Genomic DNA, 24,770 nt, shown 5'->3' on the forward strand with positions numbered 1-24,770 from the left:
GGAGAGGTATATAATACTCACCTATAGACTGGACAGGGCCACAATCACAGAGCTATGTGCTCAATTGGAGCCTGATCTGATATCTGCTATCCGTCATCCCACTGGGATCCCCCCTCTAGTGCAGGTTCTATCAGTGCTCCACTTTCTGGCAACTGGTTCTTTCCAAGTGACAGTGGGTTTGGCAACAGCCAATGTTCTCAATTGTGCTGGAAAGGGTTTGGTCTGCCCTGGTGAAACACATGTGCAGCTACATCGCCTTCCCCCAAGTGGAAGATTTGGCTACTGTGAAGGCAGGATTCCATGCAATGGACATATACCCAACATTATTGGGGCGATTGACGGGTCACATGTTGCGTTTGTCCCCCCGCCAGAATCAATCAGAGTATTTGTAAAGCGCACTACTCACCCGTGAGGGTCTCAAGGCACAGTATGAACAGGTGTTCAGGAATCTGAAGAGTTTCCACTCCTCAATGTGCAAATGGTGTGCCTGGCGGACCAGTACAGCTCCCACGTCATTGCTAAGTATCCTGGGTCAGTGCATGATGCCTCTAGCCTGAGGAATAGCAGCATTCCACATGTGATGGCACAACTACAGAGGCACAGGGTGTGGCTAATTGGTGAGGCTGAGTTCCCACCCAATGTATGTCAGTGTATGCCTTCTGGTGTTGACTCCCTACCACTGTGTAAGGCTAATGTTTGTCCCGCAATACTTGCAGGTGACTCAGGCTACCCAAACCTATCGTCGCTCCTGACCCCTATGAAGAATGCCAGGACAAGGCTGATAATCATTATAATGATGCACATGGGCATACCAGGAGAATTATTGAGAGGACCTTTGGCCTCCTGAAGGGCAGGTTCAGATGTCTCCATCTAACCGGTGGATCCCTGTGCTACTCACCTGATAAGGTCTGCCAGATAGTAGTGGCGTGCTGCATGTTACACAACATGGCTCTCAGACAATATGTGCCTTATCTGCAGGAGGAGGAGACTAGAAATGCCCCTGTGGCAGCAGTGGACCCTGAGGACAGTGAGGATGAGGAGGCAGAGGATGGGGATGTGAACAACAGAACATCACTTATACGTCAATACTTCCAATGACACACAGGTGAGACAGTGGAACTGACCATTCCTCTGATTATTGATGTGTTCTGTGTGGCTGTAGCAGGATGGCATTCACTTCCTTTGCATCTCTACTTACTGTCACCTATGGCTTCTCATTTTGCAGATTTTGGTGATATGACAACAGTGTACTGATGTGATATCTACAGACAGATACAGGTCTTAAAATGTATGCTATCACAATGTTGAGATCAACTGTTTCCATATATGCACATTTTCATCACATAAAACACTTTCACTTAGGCCGTGTGAAAGGGTGTTTATTGTAGTGCAAATAATTGACGGAAAAGTGCAATGGAATGGGGTGATGGTTGAGGAAAGTCTATGGTATTGTTCCAGTCTATTTGTAGCACATGTCCAGTGTCCAAGGGGCCATGGGAAAGGGAGCAAAGGCAGTTCAAAGTGGACAAGGTGACAAGGTGGGACACAAGGGGGACATTCAGGAGGGTCTCATTTCCTGGCAGCGGTCTTGGTCTTGGCAAGTGTCTCTGGCTTCTATCTGGGTTGCAGGGAACGTTTGCGGGGTGGTTCACCTTTTGCAGGAGGAGGGGTGCTGGTGGCCTGTGGGTCCTGTGGCATGACCTCCTGCCCACTAGCTGTAGCGTAAGTGGTGGGTTGGTCAGTAGACTGGCTAGTGGTAGGGGTCAGTTGGTGTGCTGTCCAGTCCCTCATGATGTTGGCCATATCTGCCAGCACCCCTGTTATGGAGACCATTATGGTGTTGAGGGCCTGCAAATCCTCCCTGATCTCCATATGATGTACCTCCTGCAGCTGCTTGTTCTCCTGCATGTTGGTTAGGATCCGGCCCGTCTTGTCCTGGGATTGTTGGTAAGCCCCCAGGACATTGGTGAGTGTCTCCTTGAGAGTCGGTGCCCTGGGCCTGTCCTCCACCTGGTGCGCAGCGGTCCTACAAGTGTCCCTGTTCCCCTGTGCCCCTGTCCCCTGAACGGTGTGTCCACTGCCACTGACCTCAGGTCCCTGATTGTCTTGGGTGTGAGGTGTGGACTGGGATCCCTGTACAGGTGGGCACAATGCTGATGGGGACAGAGGTGTGGGGACGTTGGGCGGGTGCTTATGGTGTTGGATACTAATTGGTGAGGCTTTGTGGTGGACTGTGAGTGGGTGGGGTGGCCGACTGACCAGGGGTCCCTGATGGGCCAGGTAGTTCATCCAGAACCTGAAGTCCAGAGTTACTGTCATCACTAGGGGCGTCTTCTGTTAGGGGACTGGTTAGTCGTGGCACCTCCTCGTCGCTGAGATCAGCTGGGGCACCTGTGAGGACGTAAGTGATGTATTATACTTCATGTCTGTGACATACTATATAACCCTTGCTTCCCCTCTATTGTTGCTGTTGCCCTGCCACCTTTGTTTTGTGTATGGTGATGGATTGTGTGCTTGTTAGATCTCCATGCTGTGCATGCTTTGGTGATATGGCATGCAGGGCTTGGCATTGGGGTTAGTCGTATGTATAGGTGCAGTGGGTGGGATGGAGTGGAGTGATGGGAGTGAGGATGAGGGGGTGAGATGACATGCAGTTATGGGGGGTGATAAGTAGTAAAAATTGACTCACCAGTGTCCAGTCCTTTAACTACTCCAGTGAGTCCCTCAGGATGTAGTATTGCCAAGACTTGCTCCTCCCATGCTCTGAGCTGTGGGGGAGGAGGTGGGGGTCCACTGCCAGTCCTCTGTATGGTGAGCTGGTGCCTTGCTGCAACAGAATGTACCTTCCCCCGTAGGTCGTTCCACCTCTTCCTGATGTTATCCCTTGTTCTTGGATGCTGTCCCACGGCGTTCACCCTGTCCATGATTCTCCACCATAGCTCCATCTTCCTGGCAATGGATATTTGCTGTACCATGACCCGCAACTCCTCATCAGTGAAACAGGGGTGCCTTTGTGGGGACATGGGTGTTGTGTGGTGTGTGTTGTGCAGAGGGTATTGAGTGATGTGGTGGGGTGGGGTGTGGGATGTGAAGTGCGTGACAGATGTATGGGTGTTTGTGGTGTGTGTGTGTAGTTGTCTCAGTGGTCTTCATTTTAGTCTGGTGGCACTTATTGGTATTCGTAAAGGGTGGTGTGTGATGTGGGTATGTGTTTTATAGTGCTATGGGTGGGTGGGTGTAGTGTGTGTATGAGTGTCAGGTGTGTGTGTTTAGTTTTGGCCAATGTTGTTTTGTTTTTTATTAGGGTGGACATTCTGAGCGCGCTGGTGTGTAGTGCCATTGAATGTCAGCGTGGTGATTCGTGGGTCATAATGTGGTGGGCGTTGTTTTGTTGGCATAACGGTATTGGTGTTAGTACCACCACTTTGGCACTGACCTTTGGGCTGGCGGCTTTGTGTTTGTGGCAGTATTCTGTCGGTTTGGTGTGTGTGTGTGTGTCATAATATGGCAAACCGATGTTCGTGACAGTGGCAGTATGTTGGCGGCTGTCACTGTGGCAGTAAGCAGGATTTACAGCCAATGACATAATGAGGGCCTATGTGTGTGTGGTTTAGGGTGGGGTTCTCTTTATACTGGAGCTCCTCCCAATATGGGACATGTTATCCCAAAAGTTACCACAGCCCACACCAGCCTGCCAGAGCAACAAGTAAGAACCAAGGCAAGTATCATGCTACAGAACAAAATAGTAAACAAAGAACACAGAATATGGTCTTGGTGCTCAACCAAATCTCATGATAATGTGTTAAATGATACCTTCCTTTATATCAGGACATAGGCCCTCATTCTGACCCTGGCGGTCGGTGATAAAGCGGCGGCCAAGCCGCCAACAGGCCGGCGGTCTAAAATATGCAATTCTGACCCTGGCGGGAACCGCCAACACAGCCCGCCAACTTAACACTCCGACCGCCACAGCGGTACAAACAAACAGCGCGGCGGTTCCCGCCAACAGCCCGGCGGCAGACAAAGTACCGCCCACCCTATTACGACCCACCAATCTGCCACCTTTTCCGGGGCGGGAGCACCGCCGATAAGAACACGGCGGAAACAGACTACGAACGGGAAAACGCTCACCTCTACGCACTCCACGCGAGATTCCGGCAGTATGGAGCCAGAGTTGCAGGTCATCCCCGCACTCCTATTCCTGCTCATATACCAGGAGCACGCCCGGCGGCGCGGAAGACATCGGTGAGTACGGCACCTACGACACAGGGGAGGGAAAAGATTACCGGCACACACCCACCCACCCACACCCACTACAACACACACATCAATGCATTCCCACAGATCACTGTCACAACCCACAAACCACCCCCCTCCGAAATAATGCAAAGACCAAAAGAAGAGATCATAAACGGGCAGATATATTGAAATATGTACACCATTAATCCCAATAAATAAATAAACTATGTACAAAATATATACAGCTACTAAATGTAGTCCAACCACTGTCCGTGGATCACAGGGGTCCTGTGCAAAGGGGCAAGGCCCAGTCCCACGACAAGAACTCCACCGAGAGAACACTGCAGGGGCATCAGAAAGAAAATAGGACAGGCACCTCAGGGGGAAGGGAAGGGGGGGCACCTCAGCCACTTGAGTACACGACGCCAGATCCACGAGGGGACTCCATGACCACTGGCCCATCCTGGGGAGAGCAAAGCCACAGTCCAAACAGTCCATACAGTGGGTGGCCTGCCCACTGGGCCATCCTGGGGAGAGCAAAGCCACAGTCCATACAGTCCATACACTGGGTGGCCTGCCCACTGGGCCATCCTGGGGAGAGCAAAGCCACAGTCCATACAGTCCATACAGTGGGTGGCCTGCCCACTGGGCCATCCTGGGGAGAGCAAAGCCACAGTCCATACAGTCCATACAGTGGGTGGCCTGCCCACTGGGCCATCCTGGGGAGAGCAAAGCCACAGTCCAAACAGTCCATACAGTGGGTGGCCTGCCCACTGGGCCATCCTGGGGAGAGCAAAGCCACAGTCCATACAGTCCATACAGTGGGTGGCCTGCCCACTGGGCCATCCTGGGGAGAGCAAAGCCACAGTCCATACAGTCCATACAGTGGGTGGCCTGCCCACTGGGCCATCCTGGGGAGAGCAAAGCCACAGTCCATACAGTCCATACAGTGGGTGGCCTGCCCACTGGGCCATCCTGGGGAGAGCAAAGCCACAGTCCATACAGTCCATACAGTGGGTGGCCTGCCCACTGGGCCATCCTGGGGAGAGCAAAGCCACAGTCCATACAGTCCATACAGTGGGTGGCCTGCCCACTGGGCCATCCTGGGGAGAGCAAAGTCACAGTCCATACAGTCCATACCAGACCCCACTGCCACTGGAGGAGGCAAGTTGGCCAGAGGACATCCTGCAGCCCTGCCCGAGATAGATCCTGCCCTGCCACGTCTGCCAAAGGGCCAGCGGTTCTTGCCCTGAAGGGCCCAGTTCAGCGGTTCTTGAGACGGCGGGGCCCAGTTCAGCGGTTCTTGAGACGGCGGGGCCCAGTTCAGCGGTTCTTGAGACGGCGGGGCCCAGTTCAGCGGTTCTTGCCCTGAAGGGCCCAGTTCAGCGGTTCTTGAGACGGCGGGGCCCAGTTCAGCGCTCCTTGCCCTGAAGGGCCCAGTTCAGCGGTTCTTGAGACGGCGGGGCCCAGTTCAGCGGTTCTTGAGACGGCGGGGCCCAGTTCAGCGGTTCTTGAGACGGCGGGGCCCAGTTCAGCGGTTCTTGAGACGGAGGGGCCCAGTTCAGCGGTTCTTGCCCTGAAGGGCCCAGTTCAGCGGTTCTTGAGACGGCGGGGCCCAGTTCAGCGCTCCTTGCCTTGAAGGGCCCAGTTCAGCGGTTCTTGAGACGGCGGGCCCAGTTCAGCGGTTCTTGAGACGGCGGGGCCCAGTTCAGCGCTTCTTGCCTTGAAGGGCCCAGTTCAGCGGTTCTTGAGACGGCGGGGCCCAGTTCAGCGCTCCTTGCCCTGAAGGGCCCAGTTCAGCGGTTCTTGAGACGGCGGGGCCCAGTTCAGCGGTTCTTGAGACGGCGGGGCCCAGTTCAGCGGTTCTGGAGACGGCGGGGCCCAGTTCAGCGGTTCTGGAGACGGCGGCCGGTCTATGGCCAACTGCTAATTGCCTGGTGGTGCCCTCCTGGGCAGCGGGGATGGTGCTCCTTCACTGCCCACCTGGGCTGTGGGTGGTGGGGCCCTCCTGGCCAGCTGGGCTGGGTCCTCCCTGGGCAGCGGCTATGGGGGTGGTGGGCTCTCCCGGGGCAGCTGTGCCGGTTTCTTCCTGGGGCAGCGGCTATGGGGGTTGTGGGCCCCTCCTGGGCAGCAGGCCTGCTGCCTGACCTCTCCGACTTGCTGCCCTTGCCCTCCTTAGTCGTGGGCCTGTGGCCCTTTCCTCCCTTTGGAGCTGTGGCTGGTGACTGTCTCTGGGTGGTGTCCGGGGGGGATGTAGAAGGCGGGCTCCTGCGGCGACCCTTCCGCCTTCTGCTCCTCTTCCCAGGGGGTGGGCTGGCTGTCCCCTTGCTGCTGGGCGAAGATCCAGACATGCGGGCTGGCGGGCTCCAATATCCCTGCACCCTTGTCAAGGGGGCTGCAGGGCTGGTGGTGGCTGAGGTGCTCTTCTTACCCCGACGAGAAGGAGGGGGGGGCTCAGGGTCAGGAAAGAAGTTAGTAGTGGCGAGGAAGAGCTTCTTGGGACAATGGAGAGTGGTAGGTACAGTGGGAATGGGAGTGGAGGGAGAGGATGTGGTTGTAGGTGAGTCACGTTTGCTGTCTTTGGGTGCAGGTGCAGGAGGGATAGGCTGTCGTGAGGTGGATGGCTGTTGGGTGGGTGGGTGGCTGTGTTTGTGTGGTGTGGAAGAGGGGGTGACAGACACAGTGGGAGAGGACACAGGGGACGTGTAAATGGCAGTGGGGGTGGTGACTGCACGTGTGCGGACTGGAGTGGAGGGTGTGCTGGTGATGGAAACATTGGCTGATGGTGAGGTGAATGGAGGTGTGAGTGTAGACGTCACAGGGAGGGAGGAGGGAGACGAGGAGGTGGGGGTCACAGAGGTGGTAGTGACTGTTGGCATGTCTGCATCGGAATGTTGCGTGTGTGAATGTCTGCGTGATCTGTGGTGCTTATGTTTGGATGAGCTTCTCTTGGGTGTTGAGGTGTGTGCAGGCTGGTCTGATGGTGTGGGTGGGACAGGCAGAGGAACAGGAGACTGGGAGGAGGGAGTTAGTAGAGGCAGGCAGGAGACAGGGACAATGGCTGCCGTCAGTGCTGAGGCCAGAGCCTGGAAAGATCGCTGATGGGCAGCCTGACCCGAATGAATGCCCTCCAGGTACGCATTGCTGCGATGAACCTCCCTCTCCACCCCCTGGATGGCATTCAAAAGGGTAGTCTGCCCAACAATGAGCGTTCGGAGGAGGTCAATGACCTCCTCACTGAGGGCAGCGGGGGTAACAGGGGCAGGGCCTGAGGTGCCTGGGGCGAAGGAGATGCCCGGCTTCCTGGCAGAGCGGGCACGGGGCGAACGCTGAGGGGCTGCTGGGAGGGCGGAGATGGTGCGCTGGGTCGCGGCTGTACCTGTAATGGCGGGGGGCACGGATGGTGCCACCCCCGCAAGGGAGCCCCCTTCCGAGGACGTGTCCGTGTCGCTGCAGGCTCCAGTCGTCCCCGTCGTGGAGCTCCCCTCGCCCTCCGTCTCACTGGTCCAGTCTGACTCTGTGGCATGGCCCTCCTGGGCCATGTGAGATGCAGCTCCCTCCTGCCCCGATGCCACTTCTCCTCCGCCTGATGATGCTGATGCACACAAGCACAGAAAGACAAACAAAAAGGGGGGGGGAGAGAGAAATAAAGGGATATTGAGTACATGGATCTCCGGTACAGTTAGCGGACATGACAGACACAGATGCCCCCTGCACTAAGTTGCGCACTTGGGGTACGCTACGCATTCCGTGGAACATGCCCTACACGCCTAGAGTTGACAACTGCACCCATGGATGACACGGCCCAGGGATGGCTGTACTGACAAACTACTGAGGGTGGTGGCTGGGGACACAGGGGCTTACGGGGGTGCCCAGCCTACAGATATCGCCCTGGCCTAGGGGGACCCCCAGCCCTCCTCCCCCACCCAGACACCTCCACTGCGCGACAACAGAGTAGATAATGCTTGTACTCACCCCCTTGTGTCTGCTGTGCTGCCCTCACGCGCCCATCCAATTCAGGGTAGGCCACCGCCAGGATCCGGAACATCAGGGGGCTCAGTTGACGGCAGGCACCCCGCCTACGTTGGGAGGCCATCCCCAGCAGAGACTCGGCGGTCTTCTTGGTCCCGCGGCGGATGTCCTCCCACCTCTTGCGGCAGTGGGTGCCCCGTCGATGGTGGACCCCCAGGGCCCGGACTTCCTTGGCGATGGCACGCCAAATCCCGATCTTCTCATGGGCGCGGACCTATGTGACACGTACAGGGAGGGAGAAATACCACGTTCAAGTTTCTCAGCATTTTCCTTTCCAGTGGCCCAACGCCCCCCATCCCCGCCAGGCCCCCCGCCATGCCCAACATGCCCCCCATCCCCGCCAGGCCCCCCGCCAGGCCCCCCGCCATGCCCAACATGCCCCCCATCCCCGCCAGGCACCCCGCCATGCCCAACATGCCCCCCCATCCCCGCCAGGCCCCCCGCCATGCCCAACATGCCCCCCATCCCCGCCATGCCCCCCGCCATGCCCAACATGCCCCCCATCCCCGCCATGCCCCCCGCCATGCCCAACATGCCCCCCATCCCCGCCATGCCCCCCGCCATGCCCAACATGCCCCCCATCCCCGCCAGGCCCCCCGCCATGCCCCCCGCCATGCCCAACATGCCCCCCATCCCCGCCAGGCCCCCCGCCATGCCCAACATGCCCCCCATCCCCGCCATGCCCCCCGCCATGCCCAACATGCCCCCCATCCCCGCCAGGCCCCCCGCCATGCCCCCTGCCATGCCCAACATGCCCCCCATCCCCGCCAGGCCCCCCGCCAGGCCCCCCGCCAGCCCCAACATGCCCCCCATCCCCGCCAGGCCCCCAAGCCAGCCAGTGGCCCCAAATCCATATTGAATTAAACTCACTTGTTGGTCTGGAGGACCGTAGAGTAGCGCATACTGGGGGAGGACCCCATCCACAAGTTTCTCCAACTCCTCTCCAGTGAAGGCAGGGGCCCTTTCCCCAGTCGCAGCAGCCATTGTCCCTTCCAGACCGAGGTCACAGCAACACTTGCAGTATAGGTCCTCTCCTGTGAAAGTTCAAGTCGCAAGTGGATAAGTAGATAGAAAATGGCGGTCACGTCCGCGGCGGTGCGTACCGCGGCGGTGCGTCCCGCCACCGCCGGCGCCCTTCGCCATTGGCTCCTGAAACCCATAGGCTTCAATGTTAACCAATGCGGCTTCGCGCCGCGGTCTTCGCCCGCCGCCCGCCGCGGTGTGCCACGCCAGCGCATTGACCTCACATCCCATTGTCACACTTCACAGGTCAGGCAGCCGCCATTTCCAGGGCCCACATGGCTCAATTTCAACTGCGTCACACAGGCATAGGCCTTGCATAGCCACTCAGACACGCCATTCACTGCATAGAGAATCGTATACTGTGCTAGCTGTGAGTACGTACCTGTGGGTTGCTTGACTGTGTGCTCCATGTTGTCCTTCCTAGGCACCGTCCGCTGGGTTGGGCGAGGAGACGGATGAATCCTCCCGTGTACCGACCGCTGGTGGACCTGTCGACAATGGAAGAACGCCACATTATCCTGACCTACCGTCTTAACCGTGCCACTATCCATGAACTGTGTGCCCGGCTGGAGCCCGACCTGATGTCCCCCATCCGCCAACCCACAGGGATTCCCCCTCTGGTGCAGGTCATGTCAGTACTACATTTCTTGGCAAGTGGGTCATTTCAGACAACCGTGGGAATTGCTTCCGGGATGTCTCAGCCCATGTTTTCGAAGGTGTTATCCAGAGTGTTGTCTGCCCTGATGAAATCCGTGAGGAACTACATCATTTTCCCTGAGGTGGGCGAATTGGCTACAGTGAAGGGTGATTTCTACGCCCTTGGACATATTCCCAACGTAATTGGTGCCATTGATGGGACCCATGTGGCTTTGGTTCCCCCAAGAGACAGGGAGCAGGTGTACAGGAACAGAAAAAATTACCATTCAATGAACATCCAGGTGGTGTGTTTGGCTGACCAGTACATCTCGCATGTAAATGCCAAATTCCCAGGGTCAGTGCATGACGCCTACATCCTCAGGAATAGCAGCATCCCTTACGTGATGGAACAGCTACAGAGACACCGTGTATGGCTAGTGGGGGACTCTGGGTACCCCAACCTGTCGTGGCTACTGACCCCAGTAAGGAATCCCCGGACCAGGGCAGAGGAACGGTACAATGAGGCCCATGGGCGTACTAGGAGGGTGATCGAACGCACCTTTGGCCTCCTAAAGGCCAGGTTTCGCTGCCTGCATATGACAGGTGGATCCCTAATGTACTCACCTAAGAAGGTGTGTCACATCATCGTGGCCTGCTGCATGCTTCACAACCTGGCTTTGCGCCGCCAGGTGCCTTTCCTGCAGGAGGATGGTCGAGACGGTGGTGTTGTGGCAGCGGTGGAACCTGAGGAGAGTGACGAGGAGGAAGACGACGGGGCTGAAACAGACAACAGGGACAGAATCATTGAACAGTACTTCCAATAGGACACAGGTAACATTTCAAAGATAATTTAGTAAATGTTAACTACTCTCCAGCATCTCTGCTGCCTGTCTATTTGCCCCAGTGTATGATGACTGAGTTTTGGCTTTTCCCTCCCTATTTCAGATCTGGGGTCCCCACTACGAGTCCTGTGCTTCGTTTCCCCATGGACTACAGCTTTGTGGCAGCTGTTTGTTGACTTCACCATGTACAAGGACATATTTGCACTGTCATGTCAATTACAATCTATTGAAATCACAGCCAGACTCCTGATATTTTGGTGCAAAATAGGTGTTTATTGAAGTGCTCAAAATGGGATGGGTGGTTTCAAGTGGGTGGGGGCTATGGTGAAGGAATGTCCATGGCAGAGTCCAGAGTAACAGTCACACAGGTGCATTGTCCAGAGGCCTGTGGAGAGATGGAGCATGGGCAGTTCAAGGATGGACAGGGTGACAATGTGGGACAGTGGGATGACATCAGGTGGTATCCTTTGCTGGCGGGGGTCTTGACATCCTACTCTGTCTTCTTGCGAGATCTCAGGGCCCTCTTGCGGGGTGGTTCTTCTCCTGCAGGAGGTGGGGGTCTGGTGGGCTGCTGCTGTGCGGGGGCCTCCTGTCCACTAGCGCCGGCGGAGGTGGATGGCTGTTCTTGGTCCAGGCTAGTGGCAGGGGCCCTTGGGTGTTGTTCAGTGTCCGCCCTGCTGTTTACGAGGTCCTGCAGCAGCCCTACCATGGTAACCAGGGTGGTGTTGATGGCTCTGATGTCCTCCCTGTACCCCCGATAGTGTTCCTCCTGCAGCACCTGGATCTCCTGGAACCGGGCCAGTACCGTCGCCATCGTCTCCTGGGAGCGGTTGTATGCTCCCATGATGGTGGTGAGGACCTCGTGGAGAGTGGGTTCCCTGGGCCTCTCCTCCCCCCCCTGTCGCACAGCTGCCCGCCGAGTTGCCCTGTTTCCCTGGGCCTCTGCCCCCTGGCCGGTGTGCCCACTACCACTGCCCCCAGGTCCCTGTTGTTGTTGGGGTGGTGGGTTATCCTGGGTGCCCTGTAGTGGTAGACACACCGCAGATTGACGCGCCCTGGAGACAGAGGCATGGGCCCGCTGGGTGGGAGCTGTGCTGGTGTTCCCAGAGGGGTTTGGGTGTGTAGTGGCCTGGGCCTGTGTGAGGGGAACCGACTGTCCAGAGGTCCCCGATGGTCCGGGCTGGTCATCGGTGTCCAGGTCGACAGAGCTGCTGTCATCGCTGACGGCCTCTTGGGTGGGGGGTGTGGAGAATTCTGGCCCCTCCGCTGCGGTGTGTTGACGGTCGGGTCCTGCAGGGGTATAGAGGTATGGTTATAGTTTAAATGTGTCGCATATGGGTGTATCTGTGGGTTCTCGTGTCCCCAAGTGCTGGCATTCGTGTGTGGGGGCTTTGGTGAGGGTGGCTTGTGGGGGGGATGTGTATATGCATTGGGCATGCTTTGGTGATGGGTGTCCATGCTTAGTGGACGCATGCAGGCCTAGGTTTTGGGATGTGTGGGTTGTGATGGTGAGACATTGGCGGGGAATAGGTGTGCTGGGGGTGGGGGTGAGGATGGTGGTGGGGGTGAGGATGGTGGTGGGGGTGAGGATGGTGGTGGTGGTGAGGGTGGGGGTGAGGATGGGGGTGGGGGTGAGGGTGGGGTTCGAGGATGGGGGTGAGGGTTGGGGTCTGATTTGGCATGCAGGTGGGGGGGAAGCAGTATTGAAGCTTCAACTTACCAGTATCCATTCCTCCGCCGACTCCTGCGAGGCCGTCAGGATGCAGGATGTTCAAGACTTCCTCCTCCCATGATGTGAATTGTGGGGGTTGAGGTGGGGGTCCTCCGCCAGTCTTCTGCACGGCGATGTTGTGCCTGGATACCATGGAACGCACCTTCCCCCGTAGGTCGTTCCATCGCTTCCTGATGTCTTCCCGATTTCTGGGGTGCTGTCCCACTGCGTTCACCCTGTCGACAATCCTCTGCCATAGCTCCGTCCTCCGGGCAATGCTGGTGTATTGTATCTGTGTGCCGAACAGCTGGGGCTCTACCCGAACGATTTCCTCCACCATGACCCTGAGTTCTTCGTCTGTGAAGCGGGGTTGTCTTTGGGGTGCCATGGGGTGGTGTGTATGATGTGTGGGGGTGGAGTATGTGTATTTAAGTGAGTTGAGTGTGGTGGTGTGTGTTGTTTTGTGTGTGGATAGTGTGTGGGTGATGGTGTTGAGTGGCTGTGGCTGTTATTTTTTGGATGCTGGTGTCTCGCTCTTGCCTTCTTTCCGAATTTTTAAGCGTAGGGGTTTGTGGGTGATGTGGGTGTGTGTTTTATATTGTATTGTGTGTGTGGGAGTGGTGTGTGTATGTGTATCAGGTGTGTGGGATTCAAATCGTCCAATGTGGCTGAGTTTTGTTCGTTTGTGTGTATTCTGACCGCGGCGGTGTGTCCCGCCAATGGAATACCGCGTTTGAATGACCGCCGCGTGGATTCGTGGGTCGTAATGGGATGGGCGTATTTCTGTTGGCGTGGCGGTGGAGGTTTGGTCACCTCCACCTTTCCGCCGACCGCTGGTCTGGCGGTCTGTTGTAGCGGTCGGATTTTCGGAGGTTTGCCTTCTGCGGGTCAGAATGACCGTGGCGGGTTTCCGCGACCGCGGCGGGATTATGGAGGATTTCTGACCGGCGGTAGGCGCCTTTTACCGCCGAGGTCAGAATGACCACCATAGTGTGTAGACATGTCCTTCGATGGAAATGTAGCCAGTACTTATTCCTGGCAAAGTCACCATGTCATGTCACATGGTACCAGTAGCATGCAGGGCATGCAATTCCAGGACTCTAGAGTCGCCGCTCAGGATCATGACACTTTATGAGCTTGTGTGTAGTAAATTGAATAGAAACTCATACGAAAAACTAGACAGTTCAAACAACAAAGAAGGAAATTGTTTAAGCGAATGGAGTATCCCTTCACTAAATACACAGGTGTGTGATCATGTATCACTTTGCAAAGGGAGTTAATATATGGACCCGAACAGTGTCATACCATTATGGCATTATTAGACTCTGCAGCCACTGGCAGTTTTTTTTATGCAATTTAGCAAAGATATTGAAATTACCTTGTATATTCATGAAAAAAAACCTGAGGTTGTGCAAACCGTGGTTGGGCGAGTATTGACCTCAAGCCCAATTACCATGTACACTGTCAAAATGACTTTTAAATTCCAGTTGGCAGACCAACAACATTTGGAACTGATTTATTTTTATCACATCAGTGCCTCACAATATGGGTTTATCTCAGGTGTGCCGTGGCTTATGATACACAACTTGCCAAACAGCACTGCCATCAGCCAAGAGCAGTGTCCTTTCTCTAAACTATGGAAAGCCTCCTCCTGTGGCTTATAACATAACTTCCCACTTGTTGACTCAAAGTTTCTTTAGATTGAATCAATTGTACTCCATCAATGTTGATTAGTTGACTCGGACTTTATTATCCAATGGGAAAAAATCAATCATCTTTGTGTATATCCACATGTGAATTTCTTGGGAAGATTGTTATCATGTATATATGTACATATATATATATAATCCAAATGCCATTCCCGGCATTGGATGAAGATGATAAGAATATACTGGTGAACAAGGAAGATTTCTCAGCCCCTGACAAAAGTAACAGTCTGAAATGCATGGGGTTTATTAAATTTGTACCTTTATACATGATATCTATCTTCCCAAGAAATTCACACATAGATATGCATTAAGGTGAATGATGCTTTCCCATTGGATAATAAAATCTGAGACAACTGATCAACATTGATCCAGTAGCTTGTAAAGACAGTCAGTGTTATCACCCTTGAAGTCCATTTCATATCCTGCTAACAAGAGGGAGCAGGTTCAGTCAATTGTGGTTCTTCTCAGGTAGAAGACAGTAGGTTCAGTCCTCTTCTGATCTCAAGCCAAAAGTGTTCTGAAATGGGTGTCTGAAAGTCTAAAAATGCAAAAAGGGGGCCCCTGAAACACATATAGAGCATCCCAAGCAGGGGAAATAACAAAGTCCATAAACCATAAAGCCACCCTATAATGATAAATATGACCATGCAATAAGTTTATACCATATATAACGTACCTAGAGCCCATACCTAAACTTAATAATTTTCTATTTACTTCATGTAGATTAAAATCAATATATTCATAATACAAAAATATTCCTCAAGACCAAATGACAATCATCAATATACAACGTTCTATATACAATACAATAAAGTATCAATCTGATAAAGATTTTTTTTTAAATGTATCCACCCCTACATTAAACAATTATACCTCACAATCTTAATCAAACTCAACTCTCATTTGTACCATACCACACTCTACATCAGACATACTGTCCACTCATTTAAAAAAAAAAAAAAAAAATTATGCTTCCAGTATAATATACCATCAATTAAATCTAGAAAAAGAAAAAACTGGAAAAAAAGAGTAGTATTCTGGATTTTCACCCTAGATACATGGAGACATGAGCTTAAAGATAAAACTCAGTGAGAGAATGTCATTCTGTAAGGTAGGTTGTAGGTGTGACTTGGTTTACACTTTTTGTCTCACCTTTTGGGCCTTTCTAAGACCCATTTGCCCTTAAACTATATTTTATCCTATAGTAAGTTACACCTGTATTTGGGAAATTGGATTACTGAGGTTTCGGTTTTCCCCACTCTCTTCACATCTATTGGTGCTATAGCTTCTTCTGTTATCTTTTACTCTAATAGGTTATTGTGTATATGGACTGGCAAGCAAATTGGACCAGAAGTAGATGCTTGGCGATAGAACTTGGGTCCAGGCAATGTATTTGTGTTTTGGGACACAGTGATCCCTATACTAAGGTATCTAAGACCTTTATGCAACATTAGGAGCTGTATGAATGGCTCTATGCAGTTTCAGGTTTCTACAGTTTATTTTTTTGAGCCTGCATTTAGACCATGTCAAAATGAATCCTTTTCTGTGGCCTTCTTTTTGTGAATTTTCTGTGGGTTGGAGCGACATTCACTTCCAGTAATATTCTGGAGGATGTGTATTTCTTTTGGGGGCTTCCCTAGAACATTGCATTTCTCCTATTGTAGGAAATATAGGGTCCGTTCAAGGGCATCTTTGGTTGGGCCACTTTATTTCTTGTGTACCCTCAGGCTACATGGGTTTCTACTCATGTCCATACTTAAGACTCTTCCATGATGGGGTGCATCATGTGGCTGTCTCCTAGTGTGCCTCCTAAGGGTTGGAACGACACGTCACTTCTGCTTTTCTTTCCACGGCCGGTGTATACTTACTGATGGGCTCTACCTGAATGCCACATTTTCTCAACTTTGGAAGAGGAGAACCCGCGGTGTGGAAACTTTTGATCCGAACCTGATCTGTCCTCCTTTATCCAGATATCAGGTAGGGGAATATAGGAGCGGGATAGGTTTCTGGGCTTAGTAGAGCAGCCTTACTGGTTTGTGTTAGGTTACTCAATGGCAAGGGTGGGGAAGAGGCATTTCCTACTAGTTCCCTCTCCTCTTTGTATCTACTTTGATTTGGGGAAATTACCCCATAGAGATGAGTATCTGCTTTACACATTTCGGGAACATAGTAGATTGTAGATATCTGGGACACCCCCCAGTTCTATGGATAGCAGTACTGATACATGGGATTTCTGAGTATCTCACTCTGATGTTACCTTAAGGTGTTGGGATATTTCCTTCCCTGGTTTACATTCACATTTGTTGTGCCCCTTTGACTATTACGGGCCACAGTGTAAGTGTAGTATAGTAGTATCATAAGGTTATGATTTCTGACCTCCACCTTTGATTATTCATTCTATAGGTTTACGTGCGGGGTCATATTCCCAGTGCCTGTTAGACATAACAGTAAACTATTGGATGAGAGTTGCCCTTGAACCCTCTATGGTAGCTCTGTGACCACTAGGAGGAGTGATTGTAGTAACATTGGATGGATTTTCCCTAGATGACATCAAATCTATGTTGACGGCATATATTCCCCTGGATGTCTATCAACAGATATCTATCGTATTAGGGCTCATTGAAAGAACCTTAGTTTATGTAAATATTTAGGACCACGAACCATAAAATTGTGTCTTCCTGTTTTTGTTCCCCAGGGGAATTAGTCATTGGACTGTCACTATCTGGAAAAGGAGCTAATTGTGTGAACCCCTTGGCAATATAAGGTCCCTTGTAAAGTCATTGTATGGCCTGTACACAAGTAATTGGAATATTGGAATAGAAGATAGTATTAGTCTGGTCTACAAGGGGTTTATTTGTGTTGACACATGGGTGTTGTTTTGTTATCTTTTGTTTCATTTTTTCACATTCTGGAGGTCACGGAGGAGGTCTGGTAGCATGTTGGGTAGACTAGGGTTGCATACTCACACTGGGTGTTATTTATTTATTTATTTATTCCTTTTGGTTTTTATGGTTTTTTATATGTATTCCACATTTTCGTTTTGATGCATGTACACTTGGTGGTTGTGGTGATTGGTGGAATATTTACCTTATTATTGATTTGTATTCTATTAGTTGGCTTTAATTTGAGCCCTGCGTTTTATTGTTTTCAGAGAGAGGTTAGAGCCCCTCTCATACAGAAAAGATGAAGGTGGCTTCTTAGTTGAAGAGACACCGAAACACGTGTCGGCGCTACCGTTTTCTAACAATATAGGATTTGAGTTAAGTTGTGGGACCTATAAAACAAACTTAGCAATTTAACCAAGAAAAGAATGATTATGAACAAATACAGAATATGATTTTATGTATGTTGGATTTAATTGATGGTATGTTATACTGGAACCATAATTCAATATCTTGTTAAAATAGTAAGGGATGTTTTGTTTTAAATGAGTGCATTGTATGTCTGATGTAGAGTGTGGTATGGTACAAATGAGAGTTGAGTTTGATTAAGATTGTGAGATATGATTGTTTAATGTAGGGGTGGATAACATTTTTTTAAAATCTTTATCAGATTGATACTTAATTGTATTGTAAATAGAATGTTGTATATTGATGATTGTTATTTGGTGTTGAGGAATATTTTTGTATTATGAATATATTGATATGAATCTACAAAAAATAAAAATAAAACAATTACATTTATGAATGGGCTCTAGGTACATTATATATGGTATATACGTATTGCATGGTCATATTTATCATAATAGGGTGGCCTTATGTTTGTGGGTGTCTAAAAGTGACAGATTTATGTCTGGCATGAGCAAGTGTGTAGAATTTAGTACTGCGCTTACCCTAACCAATGGAGTAAAAGTTCCTTGGGCCAACCCTACCTAATTAGGATTTTCCAAGATGGTAAAAGCCTACAGCCACACTAAACTTGGGCTCTGAATTCTGGGGATGTATGTGGGAAGTGTGCTATGGTAATTGTTTGAAACGGGGTCTCTATTTGGCAATCCGTTTGCACCCTGTCAGGACCCTCAGTCTAGTCAGTATATAGGGAGATACCTGCTCATATAACCCCTGCTCACCCCCATGGTAACTTGGCACAAGCAGTCAGGATTATCTCTGAAGCAATGTGTAAAGAATTTGCACATAGCTCACAGTAATAAAGGAAAAGACGACGAAAGGGTACCACACCAATTTTAGAAAAAGTGCCTATATTTATCTATATAAAGCAAGACCAAATACGATAAAAATCCACCATACAGTAATAAATATATGAATCTGCAAGATTTACTCACAAATACAGTTCCTTGAAGTCCATAGCTCCACCTGGGGCTATCACGGTGTCGTGATCAACAAAAACAACAGTTCAGGCCAGCCACTGCATCGCGGGCCAGCTACGATGTTAGGTAGATCCGCAAACAGTATCTTTGGAATTGCAGGGCATCTTGATCCTCATGGGGAGCAATGGAGAGCAGCGTCACGGCGTCGGTTCTAGAGTTGGTGCAGGAGTCGTCAGGCCCTGGAAGTCACATGCCTTGCGGATCTGGGCTGATGAAGTCAGGAGCGTTGGCATTCGATGGCATTGCGGCTGCGGTGCGAAGCGAGACAATGTGACGTGTGGTGCCTGCAGGTCACAGTGCAGGAAGCGGCTCAGTGATGGCATCCAATGGCGTAGATTAAACCAGGGCTGCGGTGTGAAGGTGGTCGGTGCGACGTACAGGTCACCAGGTCACTGTGAAGACAGCGGCATCGTTGTCACTGAAGCGCTGTTGTCAGTAGGCCCAAGCCGGCGGTGCGGGACAGGAGGTGGTTCGTGACCCTCAGGGATGCCTGGTGACGACACTGGAGTTAATGGTGCTGGTGTCGGTGGACTGGAGCTGCTGTGTGCGACGGGATGGTGCTTTGTGTATCCCACGAGCGGTGTCCACAGGCCACGGTACAGCCGGCGGTGCCTGTGTCAACAGGAGTGGTGTCGCCAGGGATGCCCACACTGAGGTGTGAGCAGGTGATGCCGGAGTGTGGGCCCACAGGTCGCGGTGTGAGCAGTGGCTTGGTGCAGTTGTCGGATGACATGTCAGTGAGACCCGGGTAGCGGTGCAAAACAGGGCAATGCGACTCCATGCGGTATCGACAGGTCATGGTGCAGGACATCAGCTTTGTTGGCAGCGGCACATCGGTTTCTCCTCTTGAACATCACAAAACACACAGTTCCCAGTGCTGCAGGTCATGGAGACTGAAGTCTTTGGTGTTCCAGAGACTTCCAACAGGAGGCAATCTCCACTCCAAGCCTTTGAGAACTTTCTCAAGCATGACACATAGCAAAGTTCACCCTTTGCACTCTTTTTATGCAGAAGCAGTAACTGCAGGCCAGTCCAGCAAAGCAACACAGTAAAGGGACAGTACTCCTCCACCAGCTCTTCTGCTCTTCTCCTAGGCAGAGGTTCCTCTTGATTCCAGAAAGATTCTAAAAGCTTGGGGTTCAGGGTCCTCTCCTTATACCCCTTTCTGTCTTTGAAGTTGGCAAACTTCAAAGCAAAGTCTCAAGTGTTTGCAAGATCCTTCCTTGTCCAGGCCAGGCCCCAGGTGTACATCAGGGGGTTGGAGACTGCATTGTGTGAGGGCAGGCACAGTCCTTTTAGGTGTAAGTGACCACTCCTCCCTCCACTCTAGCTCTGATGACACATCAGGATATGCAGGCTACACCCCAGACCCCTTTGTGTCACTGTCTAGAGGGAACTCACAACAGCCCAACTGTAAAACTAACCCAGACAGGGAACCCACAAACAGGCAGAGTCACAGATTTGTTTGGGCAAGAAAATGCCTACTTTCTAAAAGTGGCATTTTCAAACTCACAATCTAAAAACCAACTTCACTAAAAGATGTATTTTTCAATTGTGAGTTCAGAGACCCCAAACTTCATATTTCTATCTGCCCTCAAAGGGAATATGTGCTTTAAAGTTATTTAAATCAGCACCCATGTTAACATATGAGGTATATAGTCCTTGCAACAAATTGGAAGTATTTCACTGTTAGGACATGTAAAACACCCCAGTACATGCCCTACTTTTCAAATACAGTGCACCCTACCCATGGGGCTACCTAGGGCCTACCTTAGGGGTGGCTTACATGTACAAAACGAGAAGGTTGAGGCCTGGTAAGTGAGTACCCTTACCAAGTTGATTTGGCAGTTTAAATATGCACACACAGACACTGCAGTGGCAGGTCTGACCCATGTTTACAGGGCTACTAATGTGGGTGGCACAACCAGTGATGCAGGCCCACTAGTAGCATTTTATTTACAGGCCTGGGCACCTCTAGTGCACTTTACTAGGGACTTACCAGTAAATCAAAAATGCCAGTCATGGATAAACCAATCAACAGTACAATTTACACATGAAGCACTTGCACTTTAGCACTGGTCAGCAGTGGTAAAGTGCGCAGAGACAATAAACCAGCAAAAACAGAGTCCAGTAAGGCAAAAAGACAGGGGTGACACACCAAAAAGCTGCTAGTTCTAACAGTAATCGTAGTGTCTTCCTATTCTAACATAAAAGTCCATTTTAAGGAAGCCACTGTACTGAAAATAAATCCAGACTCAGAAGTCTGGTAGGACAAAATAGAGTTTGTCAGCAACTAGACAGTGGATAGGGGGGCACAGGGCAGCCCCTGGACTGCCCCTGTCATGGGCAGTGCAGCCCCCCCATCAGCACTCCCGGAATGTGAACTGTCTGCACTGCAGACTGCACATTCCGAAGGTGCTGGTGTACCACAGTATTGGCCTCGGCTCCCAATGCTGTGGCTCTGTTTCCGCTAGTCGGACTGGCGGAAACATCGTAAAGAAATGTTTCTGCCGGTCAGCCTGGTGGAAACATCGTAATACGACTGGGGGGGAGCTGCCAGATGACAGCAGCCTCCTCCCCATGGCTTTGGCAGTCGACTCAGTTCAACCGCCAAAGTTGTGATCAGGCCGTAAGCACGCTTAGGTCTACTATTATGCTGTTACCATCCTGGTTATGGCTTTGAATAATACCCTCATAGGACTAGCCTGGATCTGTTGGGGGGAGGTACAGGTATTTAAAAAACTTATTTTTGCCAGCTCTTAAGCACTACAGTGGGGCTACAAGCTTAAGTTTTTGTTCGATCCTCCCTTTATGATCATGAGGTCTGGGCGAGCTCTCACAGAATGTGTGCTGAGAAGTCATCGCCTCACCTCTTCTAGTGGATCTCTGTTGTCTCCTCTTTGTCCCTCAGATCAGCGTCTCTGTTGTCACCCAATACTTTGCTCATGGCTGGTTCCAGTGTGCCTCTACTCCACTGCACTGAAGCTCACCCAGTCTCCATGTCAGGGCACTCATTATGTGAGCCCTGCTGTCCACCATCCATGTTCAAATCCTCCTTTTTTGTCGGGATCTCAGTCCTCTCCATCGGCCCCACAGATCCACTGAAAGTGTACTAGCTCTGTCCCCCATGGATCATGGTCGCATCATGTTTTAGTTGTGCTGAGCCAGCTTCATGAAGGAAGGCTTTGATGGAGCCTTATTAAAACACTGCCATTAGCATGGGCCTTTGGATGTGCCTCTATTTTGATTTGTTTTATCTTCCTTTCAACTTTAAATCAAGTCATAGTGGTGTGCATGGTTGTAAAATCGCGCAAAATAGAACTTTGTATAGATTAGTTAAAACTTCACATGTATAGCAAAGTATGAAGTCAGTGGACTTTTAAAATAACAAAACCACAAATACCTTCAAAGTCTCTTTATGGCAGTGAGTAACTGTTCCTTCCTCTGCAAGTTGCCACAGGAAGCAGTAAATGGACTGGTACCTTTTGGCTGAACTCCTTCCCTTCACATGATCCTCTTTTGAGTGGAGTCACAGCTATGTCGTTGTGGTACTCCCCCCAACATCTCTAGCCCTGTTTTGTGACTGGGATGACATTTCCAAGCCATAGCATGTCCTGTCCTTCACAGAAGGGTATTATCCAGCTGAAAAATAGCTAAGGGCAGGCCACAGACAGGGAAACTTCGGCTTGGTAAATTCACACAAAATCAGGATACTGTGCCAACCACATGCTCTTGTGTAACTATAGCTCATGGCTTTACAATGCACTGCTATTTACCTCACATATTACTGCACTCATTACATATTCTGTGACATCATTGATAATTTCACTGCACAGTCTGATATGACATTATTGATGACATTGACATTACTGTGCATGGCAGGGACACATGTTATAGTTACCTGAGATAACTACAACTGGTAAATTCAACTTACTATGTTTGTTTAAAATTGTATTTTTTTAACTGCCATTTTCACCCAACTACAAAGTCCTTGTAACCTTTTGTTTCATCACTTAATTTCTGAGTCTTTTTACTGAAAAGTAAGATATCATTAACATACATAACTATAATGTTCCTTTAACTTTTTATTTTTGGTGAATATATGTAAATAAATATATTAATGATATGGAGTTTTTGCAGCGCCCAGCAAAATTATAAAAAAGCTCAGTAAGTCTCCTGGGTCATTGAATCTATGACCCCAAGAGAACAGATCATATTTTGAAAGCATTTCCCAGGCTAAAGCTTTTGCTGTGGAGATGGGAATTCAGTGCCATTTAGGACCTGGTTGTATGGTGTTCTGTAATGTGATCTAAAGATGTATTAAAAAAATACAAGGTTTTTATAATTGCTTTTTTGGGGGATGAAAAATATGTTTAAAACATCAGAGATTTAAAAAAAAAAAAAAATATGTACCTAAAGATTTTTTTTCTAATTGTTTACCCATAGAATGTAGTAATAAAAACTATATAAAAAGAAAGAGTCACACACATGCTTTTAATAAAAAAATAATAAACATATTTTAAGGGATCAATATTAATAAACATTGAATTATGTGAATTATTGAAATATACGTTGAAGAAAGTATTATTTGTGATTTTGGAAGAAAGATGATAGATCTGCTTTACTTTTTGATATGTTCACCCCTTTATAAACCCAAAAAAGGCTCACTTTTTATTTTTTAGTGCTGCAGAGGCTGTGCATGGCATAGGGTTGGCTACTCAGAGGCCAGGCCATGTGGCCAACTCCACGCTGTGCACAGAGGTTTGGCTATCTAAGGGGGGGTTAGCTGCAGAGCCTGACTTATAAATGACAAAACCTCTTACCACTCCAGGCACAGCATTGCAGCTTTGGATTGGCACAATATTATCCAAACCAATCTGGAATGAATAAAAGCAATCCTTTGATGCGTGGTTCCCTCTAGTTAGAGCTCATCAGCTGTAACTAGAGTTGCAAAAGGCTTTGTCACTCTCTACGTCATCAATGGTACTGTGCTAATCCTATGCTTAAAAACTCTGCTAGAGAAACAGAGACTTAAGTTGAGCAGATTCCACATGTCGGTGGTGTTGTAGGGTGCGCAGATATACATAAATAGATATACATGTTTATGTATATCAGCTGTTATGAAGCACAATACATTGTAAAATATCATGCTGTAAAACAATACATTGTATTTACAGAGACCATGTCACAGTAGCACAGTATCACAGATTTGTGGAGTATGATCACAAATATCTACCACAATGCAGCTCTGTAAATGCTGTGAGTGTTGTTCTTCTAGATTGTCTATAGTAGAGGTGAGCAGCACCCTGATAATTCCACATGCTCCATGTACTGTAGTTTGTAATTCTCCTACACGAGGAACATAAGGTACATTTATGCTCAGTTCAGGGCATAGTCTCTTGATGTGTTTCTCACTCAGGGTAGTTACCACAGGGATTAACATACACATATTACCAATGCAGTTTTTATGAATATCTCTGTTGTAGGACTAGCCTCACATACTATGGTATTGTCTAAAAGATGACAAGGTTGTGTGCTTCCGCTAGTCTCCATTTGTTTTTTCCATGATCTTGACAATAAAAGATTTTCCAAATAAGCATGTCATCTTTATACACATGTCCAGTGTCACAGTGCCAATGAGCTCTTACCGGGAGAGACCCATCCGATTTGTTACTTCCTGCTGGAGCAGCATGTACTCAGGGAATCTGCATTCTCAGCTCCAGCTGAGTGCCTTGGCAATCAAGTCTTTGGTCCATGGCGAGTAGTCAGACCGAATCAGGAATCATGCCCGAGAACACGTTGCAGTCATAAAGCCCATCAGGTGTAGGCTGATGAATATTAAGGTGGTCATTATGACATTTGCGGTAAGTGATACAATGGCGGAAATGCCACCAACAGGCTGGTGGTAATTACCTTCAAATTATGACAATGGCTGTGATAATGCCCATAGATAGCCAATGTACCACACCAACCGCCAGGGTGTAAAAACCACTGACCACTGCGGTAGCCGTCAACAGCCAGGCATAAGACAAGGTACCGACCAACATATTATGACATAATATGGTGGTACCAACGCCATCAAAAGCCTGGAAGAAACAGAACACAGAAGACGAAAGACACCCTCGGAGACGGAGAAGAACAAGGCAGCCATGTAACAAGAACTTCAAGTCTTCCCGATGCTCTCCTACGGCATTCTCCACCTGGAACACCAATGCTGACGAAGACACAAAGGAGGGAGGGAGGAAAAAGAG

Source organism: Pleurodeles waltl, chromosome 10 (genome assembly GCF_031143425.1).
Source record: "Pleurodeles waltl isolate 20211129_DDA chromosome 10, aPleWal1.hap1.20221129, whole genome shotgun sequence".
Classification (NCBI taxonomy): Eukaryota; Metazoa; Chordata; class Amphibia; order Caudata; family Salamandridae; genus Pleurodeles; species Pleurodeles waltl.